We start from the raw sequence: 10,213 nt of genomic DNA on the forward strand, positions 1-10,213 counted from the left end.
AAAAAAAAAAAAAAAAAAGATAATACCAGAGAGAGAAAAGGAGAATGGGAAGATTCTGGGAGATGTGTTGTTATGCATTTGTTTGGAGTTTCAGACAGAGGCAAGGAGGATGGTGGTTGAAGCTTTTTGAGAGATAATGGCTGGGAATTATCCAGAATGGATGAAAACATGTCACCCTGTGGATTTGGAGAGGCCAAATATTCGTTGAATGAATGACTCAGCGTCTTTCAATGGGAATGAAAGGTGCCTTGGTGAGCGCGCCCTGCCCCCTCTTCCCCCTTCCAGTGTGAGCTGCCGTGGGTAGAAAGCCCCCGCGTTCTTCCCCAAAACGTTGCACACAGTGGGAGCCAATCCGCGTAATTGAAAGTCTGTCAGCCTGCTGCCAGCTCTTCCTGCCAGATGTCCTTCACCCACTGTTCAGCCTTTGTTGTCTTGCCTCGCCTCCCTAGTTATCTGTGTGGTTTAAAATAGACCGGCAGGGAGAGGAATGTTGCCCGGCTACTGAGCTGAGACAAGCCCAGCTTGCAACCCCAGAGATTCTCCAAAACTTTCCCCTCAGGGAAGAGGAACATTTAAACCTGCTTAGCAGTCTTTCTCTCTTGGAACAAAGAGAAAGATTTCTGAATCCAGGAAAACACTCCAGTAGCCCTCCAGCTGAGCAAGGAGGGGGTAAAGGATGAGGACAGGTTCGTGGAGTTGTCATTCTCTCTGCTGGGCCCCCACCAGGCATCCGGGGAATTGCACACCAGCTGCACCGGGCTGACTGGTCAAGGCGGCGTCATTGGCCCCATGCACGCTTTTCTAGAACTATAATGCCTTGTTTTTGTAGTGAAGAACCTGAAACAGGGATCAATCCCATTTTTCAGAAGGGAAAACTGAGGTCCAAGAAGCAAAGAGATCTGCTCATCTTTTCAATTGCCAGAGCCCAGTTTCTCTGGTGGGCCAGACCAGGCTGTTTCTTCTCATTGAAAATGAACATCAGTACCTGCCCCCACGAATCAAATTCTTGTCACGTTCAAAGCAGGCCGCTGGACTCTGTAGGGACCGCCGCCTGACTTTCCTGATCATAGGAAATTGGATCAGTTCATTGGCAAGGACAGATCAAATGCAGGTGGAAAGGGTTTCAGTCAGTTTACAAAAGAGAAGGCAAACAAGGGCAGGTCGATAGAGCACAAATGGAAAATGTGTGGGGTTGCCAAAGGGAGTACAGATAACACGGTCCGGCGTGGAGGAACCCTGAAAAATTATGTGAAGTTGAGGGCGCTGGATACAGAAACACAAATACTGTATGATTTCATTTACGCGAAATACCTACAACAGGCAAATTCAGAAAGTGGAATTGAAGTCACCAGCGGGTGGAGGAGGGGGACAGGGAGTTGGTGTTGAACAGGGACAGAGTCCTGGTTCAAAAATGTTCTGGGGGCACCTGGGTGGCTCAGTTGGTTAAGTGTCTGCCTTGGGCTCCGGCCATGATCCCAGGGTCCTGGGATCGAACCCCACATCGGACTCCCTGCTCGGTGGGGAGTTGGCTTCTCCCTCTCGCCCCCCCCACCCCCCCGCTCCTGCTCATGCATGTTCATTTCCTCTCTCTCTCTTTCACGCATGCACGCTCTAATAAATAAGTAAAATCTTTAAAAAAAAATGTTCAGGAGGGTCCCCTGGGTGTCTCTGTTGGTTAAGTGCCCGACTCTCGATTTCGGCTCAAGTCTTGATCTCAGGGTGGTGAAATCGAGCCCTGTGTTGGGCTCTGAGCTCAGCTGGGAGTCTGCTTGAGATTTTCTCTCTCCTCCCTTTGCCCACCACCCCACTCTCTCTCTCTTAAAAAAAAAAAAAAAAGAAAGAAAGAAAATGTTCTGGAGACAGATAGTGGTGATGCTTTGTACAGGAATAGGAATGGACTTTGTAGCACCAAGTGGCAGATTTAAAAATGGTTAAGATGGTAAATTTTATCTTATGTATAGTTTGCATGATACACAAATATTTTTAAAAAGTGGTAGCTGAACTTATTCTGTATTTATTAATAAAGGTGGCTCCTAGAACTAGAAAAAAGCATGTCACATAACATGATGCCCTTTGGGTTTTTGGGGGTTTTTGTTTTGTTCACAAAAACTCCACCAGAGGCGCCTGGGTGGCGCAGTCATTAAGCGTCTGCCTGGCTCAGGGGCGTGATCCTGGTGTTATGGGATCCAGCCCCACATCAGGCTCCTCCGCTATGAGCCTGCTTCTTCCTCTCCCACTCCCCCTGCTTGTGTTCCCCCTCTCGCTGGCTGTTTCTATCTCTGTCGAATAAATAAATAAAATCTTAAAAAAAAAAAAACTCCACCAAAGCCAATACTAGGTAAATATGCTATGTCTTCATATGTACATATGTTAAAGCATAAAAATGGTCTGGAAAAATGCACCCCGTAGAGTTAATAGTGGTCTCTCCCTGGAGAAAGGCTGGAGGATAGAGCTAGGCATCAAAGGGGGTCTTAGGTTCTAATTTATTTATTGTTTTTTTTTAAGATTTTATTTATTTCCAGAGAGAGAGCACAAGCAGGGGGGGGTTGGCAGGCAGAGGGAGAAGCAGGCTCCCTGCTGAGCAAGAAGCCCGACACGGGACTCAACCCCAGGACCCCAGGATCATGACCTGAGCTGAAGGCAGACACTCAACCGACTGAGTCACCCAGGCATCCTTAATTTATTTGTTTTTAAAGGAGAATGGAAGAGCAGGCTGAATACCCCCACCCCTCCCCCGCAGTAAACCTCATCCCAATTCTCAGCACCTGTCAGTGTTGCCTTCCGGGGCAAAAGGGGCTTGGCAGGTGTGATTCAGCTAGAGATCGTGGCGTGGGCGATCCAGGTGGCCCATATAACCACAGGTGCTTATGGGGGGGGGGGAAAGAAGAGGAGAGGCAGGAGGGTCCAGGGGAAGACGTGAGATCGGAAGCAGAGGTCTCTGCCCTGTGCTTTGAAGGCCAGAGGGAGCCACCAGCCAAGGAGTGCAGGTGGCCTCTAGAAACTGCGAGAGGCAAGGAAGCAGTTTCTCCCCTCCCTGCCTCCGGAAGGAACCTGTTCTGCGGACACCTTGGCTTTGGGGCTTCTTGACTTCCATTCCTGAGCTTCAGAATGTAAGAGAGTAAGTCTGTGTTGGGTGGCAGTTTGTTAAAGAGGCGTAGGAGACGAACGCGGCTGGGTTCATGTGTCACTTGTGCAGTTAAACATCACAGAAGATACATAAGCAAATAGACGAGAGACGCAGGAGGAGGGAACAGATCTGGGGCAGGTCAGGTGAGGCAGCACCCCCCGCCAAGAGAAGGGTGAATTCAGTGGGCTTCTGGAACTGAGGAGGAGTTGAGGTGAGAGGTGCCTGAAGTGGGGGGTGTCGTGAGGCGATTAGCGTGTCACAGCCACCTGGGGAACTAAAGGTGTTCACGAAATCGACTCACATCCTCACACGTCCTTCTGCCTAAGATTAGACCTGCAAAATTTCACAGCACTCAGAACAGTCCCAATTTAGGGTCTGAATTTACACCTTCTGCCGAGAAGGATCTTCACTTAAAAAACGCATAGAATTAAAAGAACTAAACGACTGCGACTATTTCAGTGCCAGCAGAGGCAATGGGAGCTTGGGCGGTGTCTCTTGAGGGAGCCTCTGAGCTCTTGGAATTATCTGAGGGTCGGATCCTGCTAAGGAGTCGCATCTATTCATCTTGAGGGACGTGGTTCCAAATGACAAATTCCATGGAAGTGGAATATAATTCCCCTTTTTAAAAAAAAAAATAAGGGAGGGGCTGGCAGGGTAGAGATGAGCAAAGTTGCTTGAATATGCATTGAAAACACTTGAGGGGGGGCACCTGGTGGTTCACAGGTTAAGCGTCCGACTCTGGATTTCGGCTCAGGTCATGATCTCAGCCTCATGAGATCGAGTCCCATGTGGGGCTCTGTGCCGAATATGGCCTCTGCCTGAGATTCTCTCTCCCACTTTGTGCAGCACCCCCGTCCCTTTCTTAAAACAACAACAACAACAACAAAAAACCCAGAAAGCTGTTAACAATGGTGTCTGTTCAACACCCTTCTCTACCATTTTAATTTTATACCATTTTACAACTTTTTAAAAAAATCTTGAGAGAGTGCACGAGAGCACAAGTGGAGGAGAGAGAGAAGCAGACTCCCCGCTGAACAGGGAGCGCGTTTCGGGTCTTGATCCCAGGACCCCGAGATCATGACCTGAGCTGAGGGCAGCCCCTTCACCGACTGAGCCACCCAGGTGCCCCCATTTTATGACTTCTAAAAATTACAGTGAGGGGCACATGATTCCCCACTCCTGAGATGTGGGCTGTGCAGACTGCCTTCCTTCCAAGGGCCCGGGGTGGGGGGTGGGGCAGTGTCTCCGCAGGTGATCAAGTTTCCCGTCAATGGCATCAATCAAGTTTGGTGGATACTCCTGACGTGATGACGATGGCACGTGGCCTCTGTTTTCCTCCTCGAGACCCACAATCACAGTCCAAGCATGAGGAAAACCTCCGACAAATCCCTATAGAGGACCACCCACAGGCACCCCTGAGAACTGCCAGGTCATCAAAAACAGGGAAAGCCTGAGCGGTTGCCCCAGCCTAGAGGAGACTGAGGAGACTTGGGGAGTAAGTGTAATGCAGCGTCCTGGACCGGGTCCTAGGACGGAAAAAGGACGTTAAGGGGAAAGACCAAGGAAACCTAAGAGTATGGACTTTATTACTGAAGTATCAACATGGGTTCACTAATTGGGGCATCTGTACCATATTAATGTAAAATGTTAACGGGAAATTGGGTGAGGGGGTATCTGGCAACTTTCGAGACTACTTGATTTCTCTGTAAATCTAAAACCATTAAAAAAAAAATCTAGGGAGCATCGAACTTTACATCGGAATCCGGGGATGTACTGTATGGTGACTAACATAATATAATAAAAAATCATTAAAAAAAAAATCTAGGGGCGCCTGGGTGGCTCAGATGGTTGGGAGTCTGCCTTCGGCTCAGGTCATGATCTCCAGGTCCTGGGATGGAACCCCATGTCGGGCTCCCTGATCAGCGGGGAGTCTGCTGCTCCCTCTGCCCCTCCCCCCTGCTTGTGCATGTGTGTGTGTGCTCTGAAATCTTTTAAAAAATATTTTAAAAATCTATTAAGTGGTTCAATGCAATTTCTAGGAAATTGTGCTACATACATCCTCACAGAGGTACACAAAGACGTACACACGGATCCTCATTACATCGTGCTATGGGGACAAGAAGGAAGCTAAGCGCCCCAAGTGGGCGCTCTGGAATACCCGATAGCAGTTAGAGATTGTGGTCTGGCAAAAATGACTGACTTGCCATTTGCCAAGTAGCGAGATCCCACTTCTGCTAAATGGAAAGTTACCTAGGTGCCTGTTTTTCCTAGACTTAGGAAGAGTCTAGAGAGAGAAACCCAGAACTGTCCGTTGTAGTTACCTCTGAGATAGGAGGTCAGTTGGATTTGTGGTCTTTAACATTGCAGTTTATCTTTCTAATGTTTGGACAGTTTTTACAATAAATATTTAAGTATTTGAATGTTAATTCGTATGCATTCTTATGAAATATTCTAGATTGGCCCAGAGGGATAGGGAACATTAAACCCGTCCTCCAGCTAAGAAATGAAAGACGCAAATTACTTTTATGACTAAAAACAAAACCCCAAACTCTGTACAGGTTCCTATTTAAATACCACCTTGAAAGAGTTTCAGTTTCTCCCTAGAGAGTTTACAAGCCCAGTGCCTGGAAATCCTGTCTCTCTTTTTACTTACGTGGAAAGCAACTTGAGTGTCTTGCTCACTTCCCGTGTGCTGAGTTTTTCAAATCTTGCCAGGGCTGCAAGTGAAATTTAGAGCTGAATTTCTTGGTGCATGAACCTAATATTCTCGAGGTGGTCAGGCGTACGGCAACGTATGTATCCACAGAACCGGCTGTTTACGGCCTCCGTGGCTGAACGGCAGCATCAAGGCAAAACAGGCTGCAGTATTGAAGGATCATTTTCGAAAGGCCGTTTTTGGTGAGGGAAAACAAAATTCCGGCATTTGAAAACCTTTGGGGTCCTCTCCAAAGATGACCCGTGAATTGCTCTTCAAGGAAGAAAAGTTAAGCAGCCTAACAGATCTTTCCTGTGAAACAGGGTTGGCTGAGCAACAGGAGGTAAAAATAGCCTTATTAGCTCATTTTTGTTTGTTTTGTACTGTTATTTCAAACGTTTTTGGTGAGCTACAAAAAGCAAATCGAACATCTTAGCTATCAGGACCCCTCTCTGTTGTAACATTTTTTGTTTTGTTTTGGATTAGGTTCTCTATTGTCTGTCAGCACCTTAGACTATTTCTATGTTCCTAGACACACCTGACTTGTTCATGGTTATACTCCCAGCATAGGCGTACATCTATATTTTGCTTTTATACCTCAGTATGAATTCATATTGGATCTTCCATATTGCTTCATGGTCTTATTTCAATGACTGGAAAATATACCATGAATCATACTTACCCTGATTTACTTAACCATCCATTGGTCATTTAAGTTTATCCTTTTTTGGTTTAAGATTTTGACGGGGGGGGGTGGGGGATGGGGAGAGAGCACAAGCAGAGGGAGTAGCAGGCAGAGGGAGAGGGGAAAGGAGGCTCCCTGTTGAGCAGGGAGTCTGATGCAGAACTAGATCCCAGGACGCTGGGATCATGACCTGAGCTAAAGGCAGACGCTGAACTGACTGAGCCCCCCCAGGCGCCCCATTTAAGTTATCTAATGTTGCATATCCATCCTTCCCTCCTACAACCACTGTGTCGATGCTGCATGAGTTCTCTGTTGCTGTGTAACAAGTTACACCCAAGCTTAGCAGTTTAACAAACATGTATTATCTCACATAATTTTTGGGTGTCAGGAATACGGGAGCAGCTTAGCTGAGTGGTTCTGGCTTGGGACCTGTCGGGAGGGTGCCGTCAAGCTGTTGGCCGGGACTGAGGTCACCTGAGGCTCGACTGGGGAGGCTCACTTCATGTGGCCTTCTGCGTCAGCTACCTAAATGTCTGCGTGATAGGACAGCCCGGTTCCCCCAGAGCTGGTCATGTGAGGAGGAGAGGGAAACCTAGAAACCTCCTCTTGGAAGCGATGTACCATCACTTTTGCCGTTGTGTGGATCACACAGACCAAGCCCGGTGTAAGCTAAGAAAGGGCTACTCGAGCATTCTCATCAGAGGGCGGCGGCTATAGGTGCCTTCTGATGTTCCAGCCAGCTTCCCAGTCCTTTCTTGGCTTTCATATTCCGGCTCTTAAGCTAAGAAGACCTTTGTTGCAGGAACAATTAGTCACATCCTTTATACATAGAAACATTCGATTTCCTGTGCATCCCAAACTCTCTTCCTTGGTTGTAGGAATAAAGAGAAGTTCTCTTTATAGATAATCATTACTGGTCTCAGGAACTTTTCAGACCTCTTGCAACTGACCTGTACCGAGTAAGAAATGAAGTGAGGCTCATTCTTTTGACCCAAGAAACCCTAGTTGACAGCGACGATGACAAAACCCAATCCAGGATGGCTATTGCCAAAAAAACCAGGAAACAAGTTTGGTGTGGGCGTGGAGGAACCGGAATCATTTTGCATGGTCGCTGGAAATGTAAAATGGTGCAGTCACCAAAAACAGCCTGGCAGTTCCTCAAAAAGTTAAAAATACCATATAATCCAGCAATTCCACTTCTGAATATATATATATATAATTTTTTTTTCAAAAGAACTGAAAGCAAAGACTCAAACAGCTACTCATACCCTAGCAGTGGCAGCAGCGTTCACAGCATCCAAAAGGTGGGAACAGTCCAGTCCATTAACCGATGAATGGATAAACAATGTGGTATGTACATACAATGGAATATTCAGCTTTTACTTGTTTTTTAAAGATTTTCTTTATTAGCACAAGCAGGGGGGGCAGCAGGCAGAGGAAGAGGGAGAAGCAGGCTCCCTGCTGAGTGGAGAGCCTGATGTGAGTCTCGATCCCAGGACCCTGGGATCATGACCTGAGCCGAAGGCAGACGCTTAACCCACTGAGCCACCCAGGCGCCCTGAATATTCAGCTTTTAAAAGGAATAAAATTCTGAGACCTGCTAGGACATGGGTGAACCTTGAAGGCCTTCAGCTGAGTGAAATGAACCCATCACAAAAGGACAAGTATTGGATGATTGAACATATGTGAGGTACCTAGCATAATCAAGTTCATAGAGCTAGAAAGAAGAGCAGTGGCTGCCAGGGGCTAGAGGGAGGCAGGAAATGGGAGTTATTGCTTAAGAAATTCAGAGTTTTCAGTCTGGAGATGGATGGTGGTGATAATTGCACAATGTGAATGTACTTAATGCCACCAACTGGTGCACTCAAATATGGCTAGAATGAGAAATTTTACGTTACGTTTATCTTATCACAATAAGAACTTTTGGAACAACCCCTTCAGAGAACAATCTGGCAACATCCAGTAAAATTGAAGATGTGAATACCTTATGACCGCCCCCCCCAACAGAAGAAAGGATTTCATAAATGGTCATAAATGTATATAATGGGATGCCATACAGTGTAGAGAAGTTTCAAACTATATAATCTAGCAAGGATCCATCTCAAACTTAATGTTGACTTTAAAAAAACGAGTAGCGGAAAGGTACCTGTATATATGTAAATATTCTTAAGTTCATGGACCTATACATATAAGGTAAAAGGCTAGTAGCTACCCTCTGGAGAAGCGAATAAAGAAATGGGATCGAGGAGAAAGGATTCATAGGGGTTTCAATTGTGTCTGTGATGTCTATTCCTTCACTTGGTCGTTACGAATGTTATATTTCTGTTCTCTCTCGTGCTCTTCCCCTTTCTTTGTGCCTGAAATAGTTCATTAAACTCCACATGGGAGCAAAAAATACGAGGGGGAAACTCAACCAAAGGAGCCAAACCTCAAATCAAAATAACCGACCTCTTCACCCTCCACCTTTATAACACACACAAACATCAACCTTAAAAATAACTTAAATACTGCTGTATATATTTATATCTTCTCTCACCAAAGCAGGCGCTGTGTCTAAGATGATTTTTTTTCTTGCTGACTCTTGCTTAGGTCATGTTGGGCACTTAGATATTAGTAGATGATGGTGAGGTCAGGCTGTACGGCCTGAGAGGAGCGTGACGGCTTCACCTGTTGCCTTGGGGAAGAATTCCTCCCGTACCCACACATAGCTGCATAGCACCTGCTATGGCTACCGCGTCAGGTCAACACCTTTTCTCCCAGCGCTTCCAATGGAAAATATGCATAATTCTAGCGTGGAAGAGAGAAAATTCTAATCTCAAGGCTAGCAGATTTTAAGGTTCAACTCTGTGAAGGTTACCTTAAGGATGCTTTTCAAATGATTCCTGATGTTGTGAAACCAGAGATTCATTTCTCAGGCGGTAACAATGCTCCCATTGAGAGAGCAGCCCTGGCACACGCATACATCGCTCTTGGTTTGCCAGAACAGAATCTTAGTTAACCCACAAATATTATGGGCAGACGGTGCGTAGAGAAACCCAAATGCCAGTCAGCCAAAAGGAGGAAAATGTGCAAGTCTACCCACACATCAAGTTGACAGGTTTGACACCAATGTAAGGATTTTCTGATGTTCCTTTTCTCCTTTCAAACACTTTTAAGAGTGACGAGAAGTTTTTTTAGAGCAGCAGAAAACAAGATGTTTGTATGGTGTGCCCTCTTTGGCAAAGGAAACCGTCTTTGACTGGAATAGGTCTGTGGCAGAAAACAGGTTTGGGAAGAGTTATAAAAGAACCAGGCAAGGGGTGCCTGGGTAGCTCAGTTGGTTAAGGGTTCAACTCTTGATTTCAGCTCAGGTCATGATCTCAGGCTCTTGAGATCAAGCCCTGTGTCGGGGCCCAGCATGGAGATTCTTGAGATTCTCTCTCCCTCTCCCTTTGCCCGTACCCCTTCCTCCAACAACCCCCCCCCCCCCCCCCCCCCGCAGATGCATGCTCTCTCCTCAGATTTTTTTTTTTTTAAAGACTTTATTTGACAGAGCAAGAGAGCACAAGCAGGGGGAACAGCAGAGGGAGAGGGAGAAGCAGGCTCCCCGCCGAACAAGGAGCTCCACGTGGGGCTCAATCCTGGGACCCTGGGATCACTACCTGAGCCGAAGGCAGATGCTTAACATCTGAGTCACCCAGGCGCCCCCCTCTCCAAAATCTTAAAC

Source organism: Ailuropoda melanoleuca, chromosome 12, assembly GCF_002007445.2.
Source record: "Ailuropoda melanoleuca isolate Jingjing chromosome 12, ASM200744v2, whole genome shotgun sequence".
NCBI classification, from domain to species: Eukaryota; Metazoa; Chordata; class Mammalia; order Carnivora; family Ursidae; genus Ailuropoda; species Ailuropoda melanoleuca.